Source organism: Catharus ustulatus, chromosome 5 (genome assembly GCF_009819885.2).
Source record: "Catharus ustulatus isolate bCatUst1 chromosome 5, bCatUst1.pri.v2, whole genome shotgun sequence".
Lineage (NCBI taxonomy): Eukaryota > Metazoa > Chordata > Aves > Passeriformes > Turdidae > Catharus > Catharus ustulatus.
Genome location: NC_046225.1, coordinates 40,294,771 through 40,309,585, shown reverse-complemented (window position 1 = coordinate 40,309,585; position 14,815 = coordinate 40,294,771). Strand labels below are relative to the sequence as shown.

General features: G+C 35.9%; 1 long non-coding RNA gene across 2 annotated transcripts in view; it reads left to right on the top strand.

Annotated features, from left to right (window-relative positions):
* Positions 1-14,815, top strand: part of LOC116996949 — an 82,011-nt gene that overhangs the window by 14,745 nt on the left and 52,451 nt on the right. For both annotated transcript variants that reach the window (XR_004418044.1, XR_004418043.1), the window contains one exon: positions 4,491-4,569. This is a non-coding gene — a long non-coding RNA (uncharacterized LOC116996949). The remainder of the gene's footprint in view (positions 1-4,490; positions 4,570-14,815) is intronic.

Genomic DNA, 14,815 nt, shown 5'->3' with positions numbered 1-14,815 from the left:
AGGCTCACCGGACTATAAGGTGCACCTCTGGGAGCCAGCAAATTTTGCAACTTTGTACATTATATAAGGCGCACCGGACTATAGGGCACACTGTTTTTTTACAGCGAGGATCCACCCCCAGCTCCCCCCACACGGTTGCTGGCCGAGGCCCCGCCTCAACCTGGCAGCCATGGGGCCCCAGGCCCGGCTGTACCCGGCAGGAGGGGCGCCGTGGGCCCCCGGCCCCACCTCCACCTGACTGCCACGGAACCGCAGCCTCGCCTTCAGCCAGCTGCCACGGCCATGCCGGCTCCCCCCACGGCTCGCAGCTCACACTTCCGTGTTAGCAAATTTCTGAATTTTGTCCATTATATAAGGCGCACCAGACTATAAGGCGCACTTCCGGGTTTGGACCAAAATTTTGGTCAAAAGGGTGCACCGTATAGTCATGAAATTACTGTAATTTCACTGGAAAACATCAAAGAATCAGAAATACACTTTTCTCTGATGTCTTTAGGCAGCAGTAGAACATTCTCAAACACTACCTAACAAACCTGATTTTTCTTTACTCACTTATACCTTCTTACCCTATAAATAGAGAGCCTCACAGAGATTTAGATAGTCATAAATTTAAATTAAATTTCAAAAATCCTCAGATAATCTGGCTAAGAGTCCTCCAGAATGAAGTGTGTATTGCGTGTTCCAGTGCAAGGAAGCTGTCTTCAATAAAGTTAAAGAGGAAAAAACCCTTAACTTTTGGGGGGGAATGGCTTTCTTCCTGACGTGAAAACTAGCAGCTAAGAATTCTGTTTCTGGATTTTTTATTGATTTCCTGCATGGTTTTGCATGAATAATGCTTCAGTTCTGCAGAGTGCAGCCCTTACCTGCTTGTATTGACTATTTGTGAAGTTCAAATTCCAGTCTCTCTTACATCTGAAAGCTGTGGAAGATATAAGTTCTGCTGCTTATTGTATTTCATTTAATGTAGTGTAAAACAGTACTGCAGAACAGTATTCAAAGACAATATGATGACTCTTAAGAAGTATGCAGCAAGTATTGGGTCTGAAAGTCTGATAAATAGGCATGGATGAGATAGACAATACTAAGTGTAGCAAGGGTAATGTTCAGAATCTCAACACACCTATGTCTTTTTGGTCAGGAATTTTCAGGTATCTGAAATTTCCATATAAAGGAGCAGTGTTTTCTTAAGTGGCCTAATTCCACTGAAAATAATAGGTCAAATGATAATTCAAAGAACTGCCACACAAACTTTGATTCCTTGCAAGAAAAATTCAGGTTTTCAGTCATTCACTAGGTTGATGTAAAAATTCATACAATAAAAGGGAACTTATTTAAAACAAACAAATTTAAAAAAAAAAGAGAGAGAGAAAGGAGAACTGTTAAACATCAATATTATTGTATCACTCAGAATTGAGTTAGGAAATAAACTTGCATAAAAATGATTTATGAGGAGGTATCAGTGGTCTAACCTTAGAAAACAGTGACTTCAATCATTTAGACTGTAGAAGTTTTTTCACATGCCTCAGAAGAATGTGTGTGGATTTCAGCCAAGTTAATCCAGAGGAAATGGAATCTTAACCTTTTAAAATTTATAATGGTCCTTCTTGTTTGTAGTCACTAATACTAGGAGACACAGGAGGTAGTTATGGCCTGGCTGACAGACATGGTGTAGCAAAGCTCATTAGCTCTGTTGTCTTCAGCAGAAAAGTTTATTACTTTGGGGTTGATCTGTGCAAAGAGAAAAGCTGCAAGAAAAGTACTGAACACTGCGTTGTGTTTTGTATGACTTGAAGCTTCTTTCACATATGATTGGGCATTTGACTCATGATCACTAGAAGCCCTGGGCTATCCCAGCTGTAAGTCACATGGATGTCACAGGAAATATATATTAGCAGAAGAGAGGAGGGCAGTCCAAATTTCTGTGTAGCTCTTTTCTTTGGAAGGACTACTAGTCTTTATACATGTCTAACTAAAATTCCACCAATATCTTCTCTTGCTCTGGTCAGCCGAGTGAATGCAGTTCATTCATTTCCATTTGAGGACCAGGGAAGCCTGTGGCACTGTGGTGCAAAATATAATTATGAAAATTTAGAAAAGCATCATAAGTAAAATAGAATTAGCTGCAAATACTGAATCTGTTATGCTGTAAACTGCCTTATGCTCAGATTTGCATAGTACATGTAGTACATAGTACTGTATCATGCTGCATGTAGTGCGCCTTGACTATCTTGGCAGAAGGCACCAAAAGATAATCATAACTATCTGTGAGTTGGGCCATATTGTCTAATCATTGTTATGGCTGAGTTTCTGGGATCAGGACATGTGTTTAAACAATAACACTTGTTGTTATTTAGGGATTGTCCTGTTAGGAGGATGTAGTCATTCAGTTTTCCAGGTATAGTAGGTATAGTAGAAGTATTACCTGTGCAACTGAATTTCCCCTATGGGAAGAATGAACTGTGTCTCATGACCACATTGCAGTGCTCTGAGAAAAAGTGCTCAGTCCATGTCTGGAGGCTGACACTGAAACTACATGGTCTATATTGTGGTATTTCAAATTAGGATTTATGCAATGTGGCAGCATTTTCACAGTGTGTCTCTATGGAAATGATGCAAAACGAGACAAGCATACCATAGGCTTGAGAAGATTTTTCTAAGTGCAAAAATGTGACTGCATGTGCTTGTGTCACTATGTTGGTTGGTTTGGTGCATCCATTGTCTTACCTTCAGAGAAAAAGTAGAGGGATAGTGTGCCCGAGGAAAGTCATCAACAGTAAATTGAATGTTATTGACTGAGTGAGCTACCAATTCAGAGTCATCAGCAAAAAGAAGCTCCCTAATGAAGAAATCAGCCACACGTGTCTGCAGACTGAACAACTTGCATCAGTAAGAAACTGAATAAATACAGCTTTGTGCGTGGTACAAAGTGCTTCCACCTGCACAATAGAGAGAAGGTGTAAAAAAGTCAAAGACTCTTTGTGACATTAAAAATATCTTTCCATTTTCTACCTATCTAACCACCATCTTATTACTGGGACTGAGGTATGTCACAAATAAAATTTTCAAGGCATTCATGGGTCTGTAAAAGCTTCAAGTGTCCCCTAAAATTCACATTGTCAAAATGCTTAGTTGGGTCAATGGTCAGCAAGCAAAGACAAGTAATTTGAACTGATACTATTTAAAAAGGATCATGTGTGTAGTGTTCCTTTCTTAATAACGTTGCATGCAAGTTTGGGGAAGACAGATTACAAAAAACAGAACTTCCACAATAATTATCACAGTTTACATTATGATTATTTGTAATAGGTATTGCTGGTGTCTGTGAATTGCCATGAAATTGCCTCCTGCTTTCAGATAATAGTGTGAGAAGACCATGGGTGTTCGTGTTGCTTTTTCAAAAGTAATTTGCCACCATGTGTTTTCCAGACCTGTATTGTACAATGTCGCTGAGTGTACTGGTTCAATGTCAAGACTTTGTAAAAGAAAAAGTGTTTTTGATTGAAAAATTTGACAAGTTGTCATGGCATTTTGTGCACACTAGACTACAAATTTCAGTCTATGACAAATTTCTGTCATTCTCAGAACTGTGACTAAGGATGTTTTTACTCTACACTTCTACCGCTAAAGTATGGTATTAAGTTTGTTGAGGTTACATCCTGTAACAGGTGAAAAGATATGTGTGCTTTTACTCTTATACCTATGCAAGAAGTATATACTGCAGGTACAGAAACTGCATTGAATAGGTTGACATTGACAAATACAGGTTGAATTTTGAGCTTCTTTTCTCTAGTAAATGGCATTGATTTCTCTAGATTCGATGTTACTCCAGAGTGCTTTCAGGAATTATGTTGTTTTTATGTTAATTTACAGTGCATTTATTTTGTGACTATGTTGATGAATACCTACTTCCATCATGACCAATACAGTCTTGAGCATCTATCCTGTATGTAATTTGTCCTACTATCAAATCTTATTATTAGCAACTGCTGGTTTGCTGTTTGTATTGACAATTCAAAATCCACAACACTTGAAGACAGAGGTATAGTTTCTGAAAAACTGACAAGTGCTCAGGATAAGTTAGAGGACTTGAAGGGATAAATATCACCAAGCAGTGTATTGGTTTTTAGAGTTTTAGATTGTGGAAGTAGTCTGGTTTTTTTTACCACAACTAACAAAAACAGAAATAAGGTTCATCTTTTGAAGTCTCCAAAAATAAAGCAAAATTTAATTTTAATTCAGAATGAGACACTTAAACCAAATAATCAGCGTATATCTGGCAAAAACTTAAATAAAAATATGTATCATCCATATATCTTGAATTATATATTAAACAGTTAGAAACTAAGTGATTAATAATGATTTTCTGACAGTTTTTTTAAAAGCAAGTGGTGAGCTATTGTAATGCTGCTTTCTAACAACAGTTTGCCAAGTACAAATGCATTTATGTTTTATATCAAGGTTGTCTGGTCTCTATCATTTTCTCAAAAAAGGTGTGAAGCAATGTGTCCATCTCTGTGCACCTTCAGAAGAAGCTTGAAGGAGCCTTCCAGTCCTCTTACTCTGTTGCTGGTGAGTTACTGATGAGATCCTTTCCAGGTGCAGTAGAGTCACACACTATGATAATAATATACTGATAAAATACGGTAAAGAAACTTACACTGTGCAAGTGGAGATATGTATAATATATATGCATTGTGTATATGCAATGGATAATATGCATATATCATGGATAATATGCATATGTACACCATATTTTAAATTATATCCTATCACCTTTTTGTGCGACATCCTTTGTGTTGAAACAACAGATTAAACATTTAGGTTAACTGGATGCTATCTCCAGACACTGGTTTATCAGTCATCTCTTCACTTACTCCTTATATGTTTTATCATTTCCATTCCCCCTTCTCATTCTTTTTGATTCTTTCTGCAAACAAAACATCCTCATGGGAATCAGTCTTCCTTGCTTCTTTCTTTCTTTTTCCCTTCCTCTTTTTCCACCCCTTCTTCTTCTCCTTTTTCTTCTTTTTCTACTCCTCTTTCTCATTTTTAGCAGAAATAATAAATTTTGTGGACAAAATCTCAGAGGCACTGACTGGTAAGGTTTTTTTTAAACAAAATGGAAGGAAAAACACCAGACAAAGAAATGGAAAATCACCAGACAAAGAAATAGCAAGACGTCCTTTGATGAATTTCGCAATGAACACTTGTTATGGCAAGCTGTTCTTATTAGTAGAAGAGATGGTCATGCCTTGCTCCCATATAGCTAACAAGTGAGATTTCACTTCTGCAACACACCTGAAATGGTAAATATGATATAAAAATGGTACATAAGGTGACATTCATTGTAATGTTTTTCATATTATGAAGTATGTTATCAGTTCTCAAATTGTGTTCTGTGGTCTGTAGAAAGCTTCTTGATCACTTAGGACCGTTGTTCTCCTCTCCCTCTCCAGTCTTAACCTGAAGATGGAGGAAATACCTTAGGTGCCTTTTCAGTAATACTTTAGCAGACAGCTTACGTTTGTTCTATTGTCCAGCTCTTGGTTGAACTGAGTTGGCATATGCTGTTAGTAATGGAGTGCAAGGAAGGGAGGGACATTTTGCTAAGAAAAACTGTTTTGAGGAAGTGAGTAAACTTTCCAAGCAGGGTCATTGTTACCTCAACAGCCACAGAAGCTGGGCTTCACTTCTTCCTTTAGATTCTTTGACTTTCATTAAAGTTGCAGTTCATGGCTCTGCCAGGTGATACCAACATGTGCATGTGCCTCTTTCTGGGTTTCATGCTACTGCAATTTAGAAAGAATTGTTTTGGAGCTCTGCAGGGGTACTTTTTCTCCTTCTCTTTCAATGAGGACAATTTTGACCATCCTCTTTGCTTCTTTCCTCTCCCTTCCCACTAGGAAGGTAGAGGCAGTGACAGTACCATGATGACTTGCTTGGCTGTGCCAGCAGCAAGCAGCTGCTCAAATAGTGCTTCTCCTTTCTAGAGAAAAGCTGGCAAAGCAGATGAAAGCATCCTGTGGGCTGGACTTGATCCATGGACTACCTGTAGAACCTGCAGAACTCTTTAGCATCTTCTCTATTGCTTATAGTCTGCTAGGTGTAAAGGTATAAATAATTTAATTTTAAATTTTATATTCCTTTAATGAGACAGAGTGTGCTTCATAAGGACATTACTTGCAATACAGAGAGCAGTTTTGTCAGGGTAAAATTATGTGTGTCTTGGACATAAAGTGCTTACTAGAGGGCTTAGTGGAATAAATACTTCTACTGCTAGAGAAGGTGTAAGAAAGTCTACCAGTAAAAAAATCAAAGAAAGTGCCAATTTAAATCTTAAAACAAAACTGTATTCAAAAATAATAAAATTTCATTACTTAATTTACAAGCTGCAAAGAAAGCAAGGACACCATGTTTGGGCAAAGATTCTCCTTACCTATGATTTATTATTTCTGAAGACTGAAAGGCCTAATCCCAGGAACATTAGAGGAAGTTACATGCAGCATTCTGACAGAGTTGTACTCCAAGACAGTAGTTAACTACCTTCTAAGGTGTTGTAAAAGATGTTAGAGAGTTAAATGTTTAGCTTGCAGTTGTGGCATTTAAACTTGAGCTTGGGATTCAATAAACATCCTTGCTAAGTTCTTTTCAGAAAACAAGTCTCATGCATTTTTATGTGCTTTTGTATTATTTAATATGCTACACCTTACTTAGACTTAGTCAGGGTTCTGAAAGAAAATAAAAAATACAAGTGGGACAGTTCTTAGATGTAGTCTACCAAATATTATTTTGCCCAGGTCATGTGTAGTGTGCTATCATTAGTGTTTTGTGCTGGAAATTTTGTTGTTGTTTGGATTTTTTGTTTAGTTGGTTTGTGTCCTTTGTTATGACCTTGGGTGTCAACTAGCTCATTAAAAATTAAATTGCTTATTATAACCTGGCTTCATTTTCCACTTTGATCAGAAAGCACAATAGGTTTCTTAAGTGGCTTTACCCATAAAATATTCTGGTAATGAGAATAGAAGAGGCAAGTTTAATAACTTTAATATCAAAACAAAAGCTACAGAAATACCACCCAGAGGATAATAGCAAACATTTTTTCTGACAAAAAGATAAAATTCCTTGAAATATGAAAATTCTGTTTTCTAGCTTGTTAAATAAACAATATTTTACAATTTTAGATAGGTATGATTTCTGCTTCTTCCATGGTTAATGCTCATGTCCCATCAGCCTGTCAATATTTTGAAATTATTTAATTTGTACTGCAATAATTTGTATTCAGAGAAAGAGATAAAACTGTTTAAAATCATAGAAAAAATTTCTGAATGGTGTTAATTATCCATTTTTTAAAGTTTTGCAGTTTTACTGTGTTCACTTATTATTTGCTGTGCAGGAATATAGATATTTTATCTCATAGGCATTTCCTCCCACAAAGATTTGAGAATGGGTAGTGATGGAAACATAACATAAAAATATTTGTTATGTGAAAGCACAGCTCCACTTAGTCTAATCTCACTAGTCCACTGAGTCTAGTTTCTCACAGGCTGTAGGTGAAAGTTTGAGAGTAGGAAAAATATTAAATTACAGTAATTTCAAGAGTGTAAGCCGCACCCTTTTGACTAAAATTTTGGTCCCAAACCGGAAATGTGGCTTATACTCCGGAGCCAATATATGGACAAAGTTCAGAAATTTGCCAACCTAGAAGTGTGAGCCACGAGAGCTGTAGAGCCCCGGCAGCAGTGGAGCCCCTCCAACTACGCCATCTCGCGCACCACCTGCCGCGTCCCCGCCCAGCCTGCGGCCGGGTCTGTGTGGCGCTGCGGACACGCCAAGGCCCCACGGCTCTGCCCACTGTGGCTCTGCCGGGCTTGCAGCCCCCAGTATGGCACCGCGCTCACCCCACACACACGATGCGGCCGCGGACACTGATGGGCCCGGGCTCCGCGCTCCCGCTTGCTGCCACACAGCGCCCGGGGCAGGGCACCAGCCTGGCTGGCAAACAGAGGGGCCCACCCAGCACCAGGGTCACCCCGGCACCGGAGCAGGCCAGCACGGCGCTTGGGAGGGCTCTGCCACTTGCCAGAAAACTTTCCCACCTGTGGCCCCCACTGCCTCTGACAGCCTGGGGCAGCAGGTCCCCAGCCTGCCTGGCCCCGCTGCCCTCACCCCCCTGGGCCACACCCTCCCCTCACCTGGGCAAGAGCAGAGCCGGCAAGTTTAATAAAAGTGAGTGATTTTTCTCTGTGTTTTTTTTTTAGTTTTTAGGCTGTGTTTAAAGGCTACTCCAATCCGTGAAAAATGTGTGCAAATTGAGCAGCTGCCAGTAAAACCCACGATTGCATGATTGTTATTAATTCGTTACTTTGTTGCGTGCGGGTCCTCACTGCAAACGAAAGTGTGACTTATATATGGCCAAAGAACGGAAAGTTGCTGACACCCAGAAGTGCAGCTTATAATCAGATGCGGCTTATACTCATGAAATTACTCTATACTTGTCCAGCATATTAACTGAACTTTCTCTGACCCTTTGGCACCAGTGATCATTGTGTTGGCTATGTAAACCAGGATTTTAAAGCAGAATATTCCCATGTAAACATAAGTGTTTGTTTTTATTAATATTATTGCCTTTTCTTTAGTTTTCTTTTATTATTTTTTAAAATTATTCCCTTTTCATTCGTCTTCTTTTTCAAAGGTTTCAGTCATTCTGAAATGAGATCAAATGCCTGCAATTAAAGTGACCAGTTGCAAACCATAGAGGATTAATAGTTCAGCCATGGTTCTGATTGTTGAAAACACTGGAAATGTTTGCAGTAAGAGATGGAAAATAATTTGTAATGGAGGGAATTGATAAAAAATGAATACAAAAAGCTAAAACCAGTCTGTCAAATATAACTTGCACTTACTAGTTCTAAATGAATTAGAATGCAAAACAAATCACTGAGAATAACTTTAGGAAGAAACATGAAATAAATTTTCTTACTAGCAAAACAGCTTCTGAAAATTGAATTAATATTAAATTTATTACTGGTTTTAAATAAATACAGAAAAATGAGACATTTATTTTAGGATGCCATCATAACATAACAGCTACCAGGCAAGGGTTGGCAAGCTTAATATTTGACGAGGGTAGCTGTTTGAAGACTGGTCTACTCCACCTTGAGAAAATGAAAAGGCTTCAAAGCCTGTCTGCCCCAAATAACAGCTTTATTTAAAGTAAGCAGTAACTTGTCAATTCCAGCTAAAACCTCTGAGCATGGCCACATGTGGCAAAGGGCTGAGAAGGAACATTTTCTTGTTCTTACAATTAATTTTTCAGTCAAGAAGCACGTAGGATTTTTCCTTCTTAATCACATTTGCATAGTTACCTTCCTTTTATTTTCTTATGTAAGCACAAATAGAAGATGTAAATGTAAAGACTGAGTATGCAATACTTGTCAAGAAGTTTATATTGTTTTTTAGATTTCTGGAAGATGTTACGTGTGAGAATTTACTTATTGTCATTCAAACCTTTTGTAAATTTCAAACTTTAGAATTTCAGAACTTTAAGGAACCTACTTTTAGAATTTTGCAAGAAAAGTTCAAGAGAGAAGCAAAATATTTTACATATCTGTTCTCCCATTTGTAAATCTTGCTACTATCTGGAAAATTATTGAAATGTGATTGTTTTCTTCAAAGTATATTGTATTATAAAGGGTCTTTTCATGACATGTATATAATAAAGAGTCCTTTTATAAAAAAGTTTCATTTTAGTTTATTTAAGTTGAAAAACAAAACTGATTTGTAGATGGAGTTTATTAAGACCCATCAGACATCTGGTAATATAGCACATTTTGTGAGCTCTGAAATTGTCTTGATATTATTTCTTGACTGAATTATTCACTTTTGCAATATGCTATTCATATATATATTTAAATGAAGACATTTTCCTTGGAAAATCACAGTAGCCTAAGTAGAACTCAGATTTCTGTAAATAGCTTAAATGTATTTCCCCACATGTTGTGTACACTGTATGCAGAATAATTTTTTACAATAAATCTGTTATAATCTTTCATGTGTGCAAATACAGAAAATTTTTATTTGTTCATATTATTTATGACCACAATTTATTTTATGGGTTATTTCCTGTATAGCAGTAGTTATGAACATGCAGTATTTTTCAGTCTTGGGGTGAATAGTGTATTGAATAATTACTGTTCAGAACAATATCCTGATTCAGGTCAATGATTTGAAATAAACTTTGATAAATCATTAATATACAGCACTTCATATATATTTTATCTCATGTAATGCTTTTGGCTGTATTCTGTATTCATTGTGTGTAGATTGCTCATTAAGGGAAAATTATTCTGTTCTCAAATTCTCCAGTCACGGCCATTCACAAGTGAATAGATTAAACTATTTTAAAAATTAGGAAACACTATCCGTAACTTAAGGAGAAGTAATAAGAAAAATACTGTCAAAACCCAGAAGATTCAAAATTAAGATGTACATGAATATATAATAAAATTGATAAGACACATATGCATGTGCATTTATATATTTACATATACAAAATTATATATATTTACATTTAGATATATGGTTGTAGAGAAAAAGGGGAGGTGTTCTTTAAATGTACAAACAAATGAATAAAGGGAATATATATTTTCAATATTAAAAAAAATATGGGATAATACCTACAATAAGACTTTCTTTCCTTGTCATGGGAAATATCTAGAACTGTCTTCATGGTTTATTCCATATATCCAATATCCTGTAATAAGTGTGTTGCTTTGTGGACTGCATTGGCTTTTCTTGTCATTGTTTAGGTTTTATAAATAAAACCAAAGGGGTTTTGATATATTGCAAAGCATTAACAGTATCTGGCAGTACTTGGATTGATTGTTTCTCACACACAATAATAGTACTTGGGTTAACTTCCAGTAAAAATATAACACTTCATAATGTCTCTGTTTCATCTGATATTAAACTGTATGCTCTCATGTAAGCATGTGTTTGGTCCACCCAAATCAAAGCTCTGTAATTAACATTTAATATCTGAAAAGTTAGTTTTGCTGAAGTGCTTGCACCTTTCCCATTGTTTTCGGTTATATAATGATTAGACCTTTGCTTTTAATTTAGCAGTAAAAAATAGGAGTTCAGAAGTATTTAGTTGCTACTTAGTGCCTAGTGTTTAATAGGATTCTTGTCTGAGTTTAGAAAAGTCGTATTACCCTCATTGCACCATTTATAAACTAATCAGCTGTTTTGCCTTCCTTCCCACCCCTCACCTTATGCAAGGCTGAAATTAGTTTATCTCTTTTCATCCAGGAAGAGGAAGTTATCTCAAATTCTCTCCTGGTAAAACAAAACTCTACTCTTTTGGCATGAGGTTTGTACTTCATTATTTTTGAGATAAGCCTTTGAAAATTCTTTCTGCGTGTAGACCATGTTCACCTGAAAGAGGGAACGTGCATTTCTAGTGTATCAGGTTGTTCTGAAATTACAAATGGTTTGAGGTAACGTGAGGGAAGGATTTAGTCCATTGAGTCAAATCAGTTTCTGATTACTTTTCTTCTTGTGGAGACTACCCTGTTGTGTTGAAATATGTCCCTGCAATGCCATTCTGATAATCAACACACTGAAGAACCACTGGCCTGTTAAGGGGCAGAGAGCTGAAGGACTGATAACTTTTTGTTCTTTCTCTTCCTCCATCTGCCATCCTAAGAATTGCCATTAGGCATCAAGATTCTGTATATGGAAGTGTCTGTATTATTGAAGGAACAATAGCTGCTTTCAGCTATTCTAACATCTGAACCTGGGGTTCACAGTTGTCTGACTTTACTATGATTGTTATCTAGATTGCTGTGCTTTTTGAAATTATTTCCTCTGCTCCTTTCTCTCCATTTTGACACTTTTATTCTGAATCTCCAGTGAGGATGTGTGACATTCTGCCATTTCCTGTTGCTGTACAGGAAACATAAACATAACTATGGCTTTCAGTTTTCCCCATTATCCTCAAAACCATATAGCAGAATTTAATGTTTGGTGGTTTTTTTATCATGTCCTTTATGTGCTATTTTTGACTGATCTATAATCACCATCTACACTTTGTGGCAAAATGTATCCAGAAAGATGCTACATGTTTGAAAGACAAATGCTATCCTCCTGTAGAATCAATATTTTCCTTGGCAGTAAATAACGGATTATGCATGATTTATATATTATATTGTACTGGGTGGATTAGAATTTTCATGAGAGCCTTTTAACATGGCACAACATACATTGATAGCTAAGAGAGCATAATCTCTTTTTTTTCTTTTTTTTTCTGTTTTTTTTCTTTTTTTTTCTTTTTTTTTCTTTTTTTTTCTTTTATCTTTTTTTCTTTCTTTTGCAATAAGAAAAATATTGGCTTTGATACTTTTCAAGGTCAAAAACTTTTCAGGTGACCTCTAAGGAAAAAATCATTAGGAGAGATTTCAAGCTCTTGGAAAAACTTTCTCTTATTCTTGGAAGAAAATTTCATTTGGAGTCAGAAGCAGAACATAGGCTCTTTTACAGTGCAATTACTTAAATTACTTCTGAAGATTAACCTGAAATACTGCATAACTGAATGAACTAATTACAAAAAAAAACCTCCATTAATTAAAACTTTAAAATAATATATCACTTTAGTTAAAATGCAGTACTCTGCAGTGTATAATTTTAATAAATAAGAATCTTAATATAATAAAATAATAATCTTAATATAATAAAAAATATATACTAAATTGGATCCAAAAATATCTGCATAATTGTCAATGGATATACTTTCAAGTTCGTGTTTTTAGCCTGATTATTTAGTCTTTGGGGATACCTTTGGTATATGTCTTTGGTATATGTTTTTGGTATGTGTTTTCACTTACTCAAAAATTAAGGTGTTTGTTGTCCCTAGTGCAATTTCACTTAACAGTTCAGATAATTTCCAGTTCAGTTTAAATAAAGAAAAATATTTTTCCCAGTGTAAAACAATTTTTGAAGCTTTTTATTTTTTTTGCTGCAAAAAGAACTTGGAGTTGAAAGTTGATATTTTTCAAATTTTAGATCTCACTGAGCTTTTAATGTTTTTGTAAGGTATCAAAAGTTGTACTCTATGCATTATAACTGGGTAGTTATTTTGTAAATTCACATTTAACTATGAAAAATTACTGTTTTCCACAGTGTGACGTAAATGCCTGCCAAGAGACCTTAAAAAGTAATGGCCCCGACATTTGGGCAACTGATCTGCAAGAATTTTGTACCTACTTACAGACCCATTGGGTGTTCCAGAGTCACTGGAATTAATAGGAGATCTGAGGTTTTAACTGCCACAGCAGAGGAACCTTGGGGCACTCTATTGTTTTATTTCTTTACAAGTATCCTGGAATTTTGCAGTATAACACAGGAAAATAGAAAGTATCATTTCGTGTGGGGAAAAATGCAGGGGTATTCTTTGTGTTGTTCATTTATCAGTTTTCAATTGCTTTGACAAATGAATTCTATATTCTATTTTCATTTTGTATTATTCTCCACACTACTGAGTTGATCTATTAAAATACAGAGTAGCTCCACCTTTTAGATATTTTGATAAGCATTTTTTCATAGTTCTTATTTAATCATGCTTAGGTATTGTAGTAATAGAAGAAATATAAACTTTTTTAGTTTGTCATACTGTTTGATTTATAGTAATGCTGAAATGATACTTTCCTTTTAAGCTCTATATTGATAGAAAGATGAGTGTAAATTGGGGAAGTGGGAAGTTAAGGTGCATATTACTTTCTTCTTCACTTACAATATCAGACAATTTTCAGCTTTATGATCAAATATTTTGTCTCAATTTATATTAGGTACCACATTTTCTCTTACAAACCACATAAGACAAGTAATCCTAGTCCATGTAATGACATGTGTGAAAAAAAAAATTGTGCCTTAAAAATACATTGATAAATGTATTCCCTCTAAAGCATTTCTATACTAGACATTGTTAATATAATGTAAAAGTCACAGTTACTTGGTAACAGTTTTCCACTTTCTCTTTTTCTCCTTCCTCCTTCCCTCTTTCCCCTTCCTGTCCTTTCTGCTTGATAAGACACTGCCTTTCTTTTTGTGAAATCCCCTCCCACTTTTGCTAATTCTGAAAGGAATTAAAAGCTTGAAATCAGAGAACTGATTTGCTTACAGTTTAACCTGCATTGAAAGTTGTTGACACATGCAACAGAGCTTGTGAGATTTTTTTCCTTTATTTTCTGTGAATAGAGACAGAATTTGCTATTATGAACACAGATAATTTCTAAGATCCTGAGTTCAATGAGGTCACAGATTTAAAGCTTCTGAGCACTCACTGAAATTTTATGTCAACTTCTAGACTGGCTGGCTTCAGTCATGGAATGGGTGACAATGTTGGTATTAACTTCAACACCTAAGCATCCCTCACTACTGGATAAGGATTTCTGACTGACAAACATTAGCAGTGCTTTTCAAACAAGATCTTTCAGGACCACCACTGGTTGTTTAATTGGGGTTTTGGATAATGAGACTCATTGTATAATGGAATTAATCACACTATTATAATTTTATTTAAATAGAATAGAACATTCCAGTGAATAATTTGTCATAGGTGAATAATAATTTAAAATATTTCAAGGGATAATAAATATTTATGTATTACTTTATTGTTCCCTACATGACACATAATAAGTGATGAAACTGCTGCCTACAGTATCAGTTGAGTGACCTACTCTTTCTCTATGGAAATTATTAGAATATCACTTTATATGAAATTCAAAGTTTGTCCCATATTTCTGTGCAAGTATTCAAA